Source organism: Labeo rohita, chromosome 1, assembly GCF_022985175.1.
Source record: "Labeo rohita strain BAU-BD-2019 chromosome 1, IGBB_LRoh.1.0, whole genome shotgun sequence".
In the NCBI taxonomy this organism is placed as follows: domain Eukaryota; kingdom Metazoa; phylum Chordata; class Actinopteri; order Cypriniformes; family Cyprinidae; genus Labeo; species Labeo rohita.
In genome coordinates this window covers 47,700,788-47,712,305 of record NC_066869.1, presented here as the reverse complement: position 1 = coordinate 47,712,305, position 11,518 = coordinate 47,700,788, and positions in this window count along the sequence as shown.

The window sequence follows — 11,518 nt, the reverse complement described above, 5'->3', positions numbered from 1 at the left end:
ACTTTTAAGTCTATGTGATGTAGATTTTACATTTACGTAGTTACTCCAGTAGGAGGCGACAAGTGACTGAGAGGTTTATGGGTGAGTCCTTGACTGATTCTTTAAACTGATTCGTTCGAACTCCGTGATTCATTCAGCAACGAAACTATTGACCAATTCGGTGTTTGCGAACAGTTATGACGTTTTTTGTGGGCGGAGCCTGTTCCAGAAAATTACAGTTTTCAAGTAGCAGTCTATGGAATAAAAAAATAAAAAGGTTATTATTTCAGAATTCTTACTTTATTCTCACAATTCCTAGATTACATCTCACAGGAAAAACAACTGGTCATTTTCTATTTTTCTAGTTTGAACTAGGAGATATAAATTTGCATTTGTGAGAAAAAAAAAATCAGAATTGTGAAATAAAATAAATAAATTATATGTAAAATATAAATAGTAATAGTTTTAAATAATATGTCATGATGTAACTGTAGGGCTAATACAATGCTATAAACAGCATATGTGAATATTATGTAGACCTTGTTTAAATAAAATGTATTCTTTAAAAGTAATCGTAGCAGTTTTCATCCATAGTATGTCTGTTTAAATATCTGCGTTTAGTTTAGCTGCATTAAAATTCTGACATTAAAAGGCACTTTTTGTTTTTGTCTTATTCCATGGATTTTACCCATTTCCCTTCGCAAGTGATGAAACTGTGACGTCTACTCCGAATTGGTCTATTGACAGTTATTTCGAGCAAGTCTTTTTTTTTCAACCGATTCATGTAAAATAGTTAAAAGGATCCAAAATAACATTTTTAATTCTGAAACACCAACAACATAGTTAAAATGTTTGCATACTAGTTTGAAAGACTTGATGTTGCATATTTTCACATACTATTTTTATCATTATTAGAAATTAAACTTTCAATATTTTTTTTGGCAGCCTATCATTATTAGTATTAAAGGAATGACATAAAACCTTGACAAATTCAAGAGAAATAAAAATAAATAAATAAAACCTTTGAATTAAACATTTTTTCCACCCTTTTGCTGATGACAGTCATAGTAAGAAGTGTTGCACACACAAAGATGTGCAATATAGACTTGACGAATAGTTCATAAAACTGAAAGTGGAAAGGTCTTTTCAGGTGACATTCTGTTGGACAGCAGAATACCATTTCAATGTCATTTCAATAAGCCGAGTTGATACAGTGTCATAGTCAAAAATGAGAAATATGCATATTCCAAACATACACTTACTGCTGTGGTGGAAGGAATGCTGGAATGAGAATGAAGTGGATGATGTATAGCCCATGTCACGTCTCAAAAGGTGATGATAATTGCATTTCCCACCAAGCGTTTATCATTGAACTTTAGTGGGAAACAATTTAAGGAGATAGAATGGACTAAAATCAGACATTTTAGAAAGCAAGTGCATTATATGTAGAATATCAGTGGTGTCCCAGTTCAAGGTATTTTTTTTATAAGCAGTTGTTCATGTCTGACTAAATTTAATTTGAAGTTGAAAAACGTTTGACATCAAGAGCACATATTTTTTTCCTCAAACAAGATTTTGAATTAAAACAATGAATTCCTGAAGAATAGATGTGCAGAATTAAGATGTAGGGTTAACGTGTCGATCATTCAGCTGACAAAATACATTGTCGCAAAAAAATGTCCAGCGAACAAAAAAGTGGGTTGTGAAAATTAGACGTGACCTTGAGACTAGAAGGTTTTTACAGGTGTATTATGGAGCGTCTTCTTCACTTCTTCTTCATTCATCACAAAAATCAAGTATCAAGGCCTGTCGGCCTCACTCAAATGAAAGGCTTTGTTTTCGTTTACGACCTTTTACACAAACATCACCAATGTTCTCCAGAGTGTCATGTGATGAAACCCATGAAAGGGCAAGGCTTGTTTAAATGGCATTTTGATGGCATTTGTTTGCCCCCTTTAACCTTTCGCCAAGTTTCAGTTTTATACTTTGATTAAATTTCATCTTGACTTGACCTTTGCCCCTGGACTCAAACCTCTGCTGATAACGACCATCATTTTTATTGTAAATATGGAAAACCTGACACATTTACCCAAACTGAAAAGCACACATAAAACACATATCCTAAAAATATGTCTCTAATTTCACATACAGTGATTAATCCTAACATAATCCTAACAAAATGCCACTGGTGTCTACATAGGCACTGTTATATTAGGATGACTCGTAGCAAATGAAGTTAATCTTTAAGTATTATTGAAGTGACAACTAAAAGGTCTCTCTAAACTTAGTATCAGCCTCAGGCGCATCTAAACATGTTATCATTATCGTGTTTAAAATACTGTTGGTAAAAAACATACTGTACGCAAATGACAGTTTTGAGTCATTGGTTTGCTGGGTGTTTTTAAGTGTTGTTTAGAAGTTAGCAGGTTGTTACAGTGAGTGCTTCTGAAAAACAAGTGGCTGCTAATTTGCCACAATTTGCATGATTCATGAATTGTGTCTTAACAATCATTTGTAGTTTTTGCAAAACTCTTATGTCTTAAATGATGATTATTACTGTGTATATCTGTATGAAGAGAAAACTCAAAAAAAGCCAATTTCTTTAACAATGTCTTTAAAACAAAATGCTGCAGCATAATAAGCTTCCACCTTCCTGCAAAATAAACTACAACACGTAGCAACTGTCTTTCTTGCAAGACTTTTAAGATCCTGAATCTGTTTAGTGGTAAAAATACATTTTTTCCACCCTTAACGAAAACTGTAATAACGTAATCCATTACATTACATATTTCAGACTGCTTTTTAGTTATTTTTAGATTACTTTTGACCTAACATTTATCACATTGATTTATGATGTCCAGAATATACAAATGTAATTTATATAATTTGATAGTTAAAGATGAATTGCAAAATACATGCCCCTTGATTAGCTTTGATTGTTGTTAACTACTTTTTGTTAGCTACCACTATTTCAAAGCATCTTCACTAACACTAGGTTTTGGACCAGAGCCAGTGTCCTTAATAAAAGTGAGAGGAGGTTATATCTTTATCCATCACAGAAGACACTAGTTTAATTAACTCTAATTGCAAGTATATATAAATCTGACTTCAGAGTTAATCAGTCTTTATCCCTGCGTCCAGCCGTGAATTTAAACATAAGAGGAGCTCATCCGCCTTTGAATTTAGCAACTAATTACATACAGATGAAACTAAAAAGTGGTTAACTTTCAGAAGAGAATCCTCAGAGAATAGTGCAATCCATTTTACATTTTTGATTTGAGGTTTTGATGTAAGCCGTGGGGACTTAAGAACTGTCTGAGTTGGGAAGAAACACTAGTTTAGCTGAAATAAGAAGCACCAGTGGGAATATAATATTGTGAAACACTGTATATTAATATTACTTTTGCTGTTTTGTGTTAGGGACATTAACAAATCAAATTAACATATAACAGTATTATATGACAGAGTGTGACTGTGTTTAATAAAAAGTCATTTATTACAGTAGGTCACATGTAGAAACCAGAATTATATTTCAGAAACTTGACTCTTTTGAGTTACTAATGAGCTAGTAATCAACCTATCAACCTCATAGCAACATTCTAAAAACACTCTGAATGTCCTAGCAACCACATAACAGTCAAGAATATTGGTGAAGAGTTTTCTGAATGAATAACATCAGCAACTGCAAAACAGTGTTCTAACTATTAGAAGATCTTAGCAACTGCATGGCAACACACCAGTGACCACCACCACTACATCAACATCCTAATATTGCCCTAGAAACTGCATAGCAACATGCTAAAAACAACCCAGAATGTCCTAGCAATCACATATCAACACCCTAGCAACTATTAATAACATCTTAGCAAATGCAAAGCAATGTTCTAAAACTTAGAACATCTTGGCATCTGCATAGCAACATGCTAGCAACCTCATAACAACATGCCAAAACCAGCTCAGAATGCCCTAGCAACTACCAATAACATCCTAGCAACTGCAAAGCAACACTCTAGCAACCACCACAACAACATCCTAAGATTGCCCTAGCAACATAGCAACATGCTAAAAACCACTCGGAACACCCTAGCAACCGCATATCAGCACCCTAGTATCTACCAGTAACATCCTAATTTAAAGCAATGTCATAACACTTAGAACATCTTGGCATCTGCAGAGCAACACCCTAGCAACCACCCCACCACAACAGCATCCTAACATTGCCCCAGCAACCTCATAGCAACATGCCAAAATCAACTCAGAAAGCCCTAGCAACTACCAGTAACATCCTATCAAATGCAAGCAATGTCCTATCACTTAGAGCATCTTAGCATCTCCATAGCAACACCCTAGCAACCACCCTACCACAATAACCTCCTAAGATTTCCCTAGCAACCACATAGCAACATGCCAAAACCAACTCAGAATGCCATAGAAACTACCAATAACATCCTAGCAACTACAAAGCAATGTCCTAATAATAAGATCTTAGCAACTGCATAGCAACATCCTAGCAACCACCTCAACACAACAACATCCTAAGATTGCCCTAGCAACATGCTAAAAACCACTCGGAACACCCTAGCAATCGCATATCAACACCGTCGTAACTACCAATAGCATCCTAATTCAAAGCAATGTCCTAACACTTAGAACATCTTGGCATCTGCAAACAACACCCTAGCAACCACCCCACCACAACAGCATGCTAACATTGCCCCAGCAACCTCATAGCACCATGCCAAAAACCAACTCGGAATGCCCTAGCAACTACCAATAACATCCTAGCAAATGCAAAGCAATATAAAAACAATTAGATCTTAGCAACTGCATAGCAACACCCTAGCAACCACCCCACCACAACATCCTAATATTGCTCTAGCAACCTAATAACAACATGCCAAACATACCTGTAACATCCTAGCAAATGCAAAGCAATATAAAAACAATTAGATCTTAGCAACTGCATAGCAACACCCTAGCGACCACCATCACTATAACAACATCCTAGGATTGCCTTAGCAACCACATAGCAACATGCTAAAAAATACATATAAACACTCTAGCAGCTACCAATAATATCGTAGCAAATGCAAAGCAATATCCCAACACTTAAAATATCTTAGCATCTGCATAGCAACAATCTAGAACCACTTCACCACAACAACATCCTAATATTGTCCTAGCAACCTCATAGCAACATGCCAAAACCAACTCAGAATGCCCTAGCAACTACCAAAAATATCCTATCAACAGCAAACCAATATCTTGATATTTAGAATATCTTAGCATCTGTATACCAACAACCTAGCAACCACCCCACCACAACAAAACCTTAATATTACCCTAGCAACCTCATAGCAACATGCCAGAATCAAATGTCCTAGCAATTACCAATAACATCCTAGCAACTGCAAAGCAATGTACGAACAATTAGAAGATCTTAGCAACTGCATTGCAACACCCTATCGACCACCACCACTAAAACAACATCCTAATATTGACCTAGCAACTGCATAGCAACACTCTAGGATAACGTTGGAGAGTTTTAAAAAGTGGTTTAATGTTTGGCAGTTTAACAGCTGTAATCATGTTTAAACTTTGTAAATTAAATTAAAATTTTAATTTAGAATTTTAATTTGTCACAGTCTGAGCCTTATTGCATATATGATGTAATGAACTACAGCTCATACCTGTTCATTAGAAGAAGTCATGATCAAGGCACGTGGGCAGTGATGAACATCAAAACATAATCAGAGACAACGTGTGGGCTCCCTTTGCGATTTGAAGCTAATTCAGGCTAATTAAAAAATACTAAAGCTTTTAAGCTGCAAATATGCCACTTGCTACCTATCACAAGACTTTCTTTATTGGTCTGTATTTTGGGAAGAGATAAATATGTGCTAAGGAAGCAAACAACTGCCTCCACAGCGTTTTGAAGCACGGCTACTCTAGCGGTGCAATCCCATATTTCTGAATTTTGCTTTGAGGTTAAAAGTTCAGCCCCTCATTCCTTATGTTGTGAACAATAAACAATAAACTAAATCATACATTTTATGAAAGCGCGGGCGGAAAGTAGTCGCACGCTTTTATATAGATGATCACAGAAAAGTTTCTGACATTATGTTGGAGATATTTGTGATCAAACCACCCACTGGCGACATTCTTCATTTACCATTTCAGTCCTGCAGAGGATGATGTTTTACTCCCTTCCTGAATCTCTCTACCTCTAGCCTCAAGGGCTTCTGAGCTTTGGGAAATCCAGAACAGGTCAGGAGTTCATATGTGGGCTAGAGTAAAGATATGATGAAGTAAACAAACATTCCCCCATGATTCACACTGAAAGAAATTGTAAATACGGAAGCAGCACGCTTGTGCTGAAAACACCTGCTTTCTGAATTGAACAACAGAATGAGAAAAATGACAATGTGTCATCATAAAATGCATTACATACAGTCATGTGCCAAACTCATCTCAGATCCGAGTTGTTTTCAACTCACACTGTGTCCTGGAAGAGTTAGCTTGTATAGGAATGGTTCATCCAAAAATGAAACTTTACTCATCCTCAGGCTATCCAAGATGTAGATGAGTTTGTTTCTTCATCAGATTTGGAGAAATGTAGCATTCCATCACTTGCTCACCAATGGACCCTTTGCAGTGAATGGGTGCCGTCAGAATGAGAGTCCAAACAGCTTTTGTGATTTTTTTATTTTATTGATTAATAACCATTTGCATGTAAATGTAACCCCTCTCCACATGTAAATTAAAATGAATGAAGATCAAGTTTGTAAACGCTCTCAGTAGCTCACTCCCGATAATCATTTTATAATTTTTGGAGGATTTTTGAAGGAAATATACGATGTTATTTTAGTATCATTAGTATTATTAAAGCTGCAAAAATTATAATAATACTAATTAAAGGCAAGTTAATATTTAGAATTTATTTTTACCCCTGGGGCTGGATGCTATGGTACAGACGTGGCCGAGGCTTCGTCTGTACGCCTTTCCCCCGATCGCTCTGCTCCCGGGAGTTCTAGAGAGAGTGTGCCGGGACAGGGTGTCCCTCCTTCTAGTAGCCCCTGATTTCCCTCCTTGACGGCTCTCCCTGGAAGATTCCCGTCAGGAGGGATCTCCTCTCACAGGTGGGGGGCTCCATTCTTCACCCCCGCCCGGAGATGTGGAAGCTTTGGGCGTGGCCCCTGAGGGGGCACACCTCTTAGCCTCCGGTCTCTCAACTGAGGTTGTTGAGACCATTCTCCAGTCTAGAGCTGCCTCTACGAGGAAACTGTATGCCTTGAAGTGGAGACTCTTCACTTCTTGGTGCGGACACCACCAGCAAGACCCAGTTAACTGCCCAGTTGGTACAGTGCTGGAGTTCCTGCAGGATCGGCTCTCCACAGGGTTAACCCACTCCACCCTGAAGGTCTACGTGGCGGCCATTGCGGCCTACCACGCCCCTCTCGGTGGTCTCTCTGTGGGTAAGAACCCCCTTGTTACACGTTTCCTCCACAGTGCACTGAGGCTGAGGCCTCTTGTACGGCCTCGCGTTCCCTCATGGGACTTGTCGGTGGTGCTAGAGGCTCTCTGTAGGCCTCCCTTTGAGCCTATTGAAGAAATTTCTGACCGTCACTTAACTATTAAGACAGTGCTTCTTATTGCTCTTTCCTCACTAAAGAGAGTTGGGGACCTCCAGGCCCTCTCAGTGGCCCCTTCTTTTCTGGACTTTGCGCCAGGCCTGGCAAAAACCTTCTTGTACCCCCGCTCAGGGTACGTCCCTAAAGTCCCCTCCTCGGCAGCACGGCCGGTCGTACAGGCCTTTTGTCCTCCTCCCTTTCGGGAGCCCGACCAGCAGAAGCTAAACTGCATGTGTCCAGTTCGAGCATTAGACACTTACGTCCACAGAGCTGCCATGTGGAGAAAATCGGACCAACTCTTCGTCTGCTATGGTCCCCCTAAAAGAGGTCTTCCTGCCACTAAACAGACCCTAAGCCGCTGGATAGTGGATGCTATTGAATGTGCTTATGAGTCCTCTGGCCTCCCTCCTCCCTTGGGGGTCAAGGCTCACTCGACCCGGAGTATGGCCACCTCCAAAGCCTTTCTTTCATTTGCAATGCTGCGGGATGGTCCACGCCCCTTACTTTCGTCAGGTTTTATGACCTGGACCTGCGAGTCTCTCCTGGCTCTTCTGTCCTTCGTCCTAGCACACACTAGGCAGGGACTTGGATCCTGGCGGCGTGGGCATCTCGTTCCCATAGCGTTTTCGACGCGGCTCGAGTTCCTGAAGGGGAACGTCTCAGGTTATGCATGTAACCCTGGTTCCCCGAGGGAACGAGACGCCGCGTCTCGAGGCCATGCTCCTGCATCCCTGCGAGCGCTGCTTCTCTCTCCGAAGCTCCCGGTTCCGGGGCACGTGATCTTATAGTTTCCTGGTCGGTGACGTCACCCGCCTATGACGTCTCGCTCTTTCATTGGACTGATTACACATGTGATTCAGAGCGCGGTCACGCTGAAAGCGTTCCCATAGCGTTTTTGACGCGCCGTCTCGTTCCCTCGGGGAACCAGGGTTACATGCGTAACCTGAGACATTTTTAAGCTTTTAAACATTTCTAATTAAAACAACAGAATAAGAACAAGTAGAATAAGAATTAGTTACCAATCAAATTAAATCAGTATTAACAAACTTAATTTGTACTACAGAGGTGGCACAGAAGAACACAAAAGTGGCTTGTAGGTTTATTTTTATGTTTAATGAGGCTCAGAGGTGACATGAGTGCAATCAAATTCATAAATTCATGTTGAGATTAACGTTTTAAATATAAAATTTTGAATACAGAAATATTAAATGGTTTAAATAAATGAAAAGATACTTTAAAAATGAAAATAAATCTGCCAGTAGGTGGCGGCAAGTCACTGATTTAAGTACTGAATCATTCATTCATTTGATTCGTTCGAACGGCTTCATTCTGGATTAAAGCAGGTGACATGAATGGGAAATTGAACCATTGATGGGCTGGACTGGAGTGGTGTTGATTACTTGGGGATTATTGTGATGTTTTCAGCTGTTTGGACTCTCATTCTGACGGCACCCATTCACTGCAGAGGATCTGTTGGTGATGTACATTTCCCCAAATCTGTTTTCCTGTGAAGAAACAAACTCATCTACATCTCGGATAGCCTGCGGGTAAGTAAAATGTCAGGAAATGTCTATTTTTGGGTGAACTATATCTTTAAGTTGGCATCTTCTTATAGCTCAACTACTTTGTATTCTGCGCTGAGATTCACTGTCCTACAGAACCCTGATGGGCAGGCACAGCACCTCTGGCATTTTAAAGTGCTAATGCCTGTAACACGGCCCAGCGCAGCTCAGCGGACAACCCAGTGGAGAAAATGGGGGTGCTGAGACGGTAATTAACTCAAGATACGTGTAAGAGAAAACAAGACTCCCTATGAAACAAACAGAGTTCTTACTGCCACCCTGCTGTGGAATCATATGGCACTGGAAGCATGAGGACAGAAACAAATTCACTGATTTATTCTGCTCTTGGGTAACTAGTATAAGTAGTGCTTTCAAGGATTAATTCACCCCAAAATAACCAGTATGTCATCAAAAAGCACACACTGTAAAAGCATTGTAAACACATCGTAAAAGCATGCTGAATCCAATGCACAAATGCACTAACCATCTGATCAACAAGCTTTTTTTTTGCAATACGGACTTTTAAAAACTACTCACTCATTGTTTAAAGGAGAAGTCCACTTCCAGAACAACAATTTACAAATAATTTATTCACCCCCTTGTCATCCAAGATGTTCATGTCTTTCTTTCTTCAGTCTTAAAGAAATAGTTTTTTGAGGAAAACATTTTAGCATTTTTCTCCATATAATGGACAACTTTGAAATCGCCCTTTATCGCTGTTTTACCTTTTTTGTTAAGGGTGTTTGATCTTCTTTGCATGTTCACTTTGCAAAGACTGTGTCAGTACTTCTGCAGCGATGTAGGATGATTTTGGAATGATTTTTGAAGTTGTGGGAGAAAATACGATTGGAGTTTTTTGACATACCCTAACTAAAGTATTTAAATTGTATTTTTTAAATGAAAATAACTGATCATTTCGCTAGATAAGACCCTTCCTCCTTGGCTGGGATCATTTACAACCGCATTTGGGATCGTTTGAAGCCGCATTTAAACTGCATTTTGGAAGTTCAAAAAATGTAATTTCTTTACGATTGAAGAAAGAAAGACATGAACATCTTGGATGACAAGGGGGTGAGGTCATTATTTGTGAATATATGTTTTGGAAGTGGACTTCTCCTTTAAAAAATATGCTACAAGTTCCACATGCAGACAGGCACAAAAGCACTTTGTATTGAATGAATCTGACTGAATACAGATGATTTAAGCAGCTTATAGCTACACTTAGGGGCTTGAGTCTTGTGAAGACTAATAACCATTTGCATGTAAATGTGATCCCTCTCCACATGTCAATTAAAATTAATGGAGATCAAGTTTGTAACAACTCTCAATAGCTCACTCCCCATTATCATTTTATAATTTTGTGCTTATTTTATTATTATTATTTTTGAAGTAAATATGCAGTTATATTAGTATCATTGTTATTATAGCTGTAAAATGGTAGTATTTTGAATAATAATTTGAATGTTTCATTTTCATATTAATTCTTGATGTTTTTAAAAAGTTTATAGATTTTTTAAATTCATTATTTTTTTCAATATCAGTTTTAGCTGTTTTAAGTTAAAATAAATTTTATTTCAATTAACAAAACTGTTAACTATGATAACCTTAAATGTTGTATTATTTTTTATCCATTATATTTAAATTTTAGTTTTAGTAGTTTTAAGTTAAAATAATTTTATTTCAATTAATTAAAAAATATTTAAAAAATATTTTAGTTAACTCTAATAACCCTGAATGTATAGCAAAAATCACTTTCTTTTCAGATTTTTTGTCTAAGATATCAAAACGAGATTAACTATAAATCTCAATTAATCACAAAGTCATTGTGTGGACAGGATGAGTTGTTTTCATAACATGTTCTTTCAACCGTTCATGAATTCTCAACAAGCTTGGTCCAGAACCTGCTAACGGGAAGTTTGTTTTGATACATTGATTCATGGCTCGATCAAGTTGTTTGAATATGATATGAAGGCTGTGAAGCTCTTGATATTAGGTTTTGCCCGCTCTTTGTTCACGGTCTCGATGAGGTTATACTGAACTTACTCATTAGACATGTAAAAGGAATTTTTCTGAATTTGAGAGCATCTATGAATCTAATTGGAACAAACAGATGTGTTGATGGTTGCGGAAGCCTATTAATATTCATGACAGATCTCAGTGATACTGGGAAAAACAGACTGTCAAATCATGAAATATTTAGCAGTTTTCAGCTTCGAGTAAGCAGACCTGGACTTCAGAACAAACATTGTCAAATCTGGTTTTATGGCTCTAACCCTGAGGCCGTGATGTGTCCAAATTGCTTGTTTTGACATTACCTCTACCATCTGCATTCAGAGGTGTTTGAAG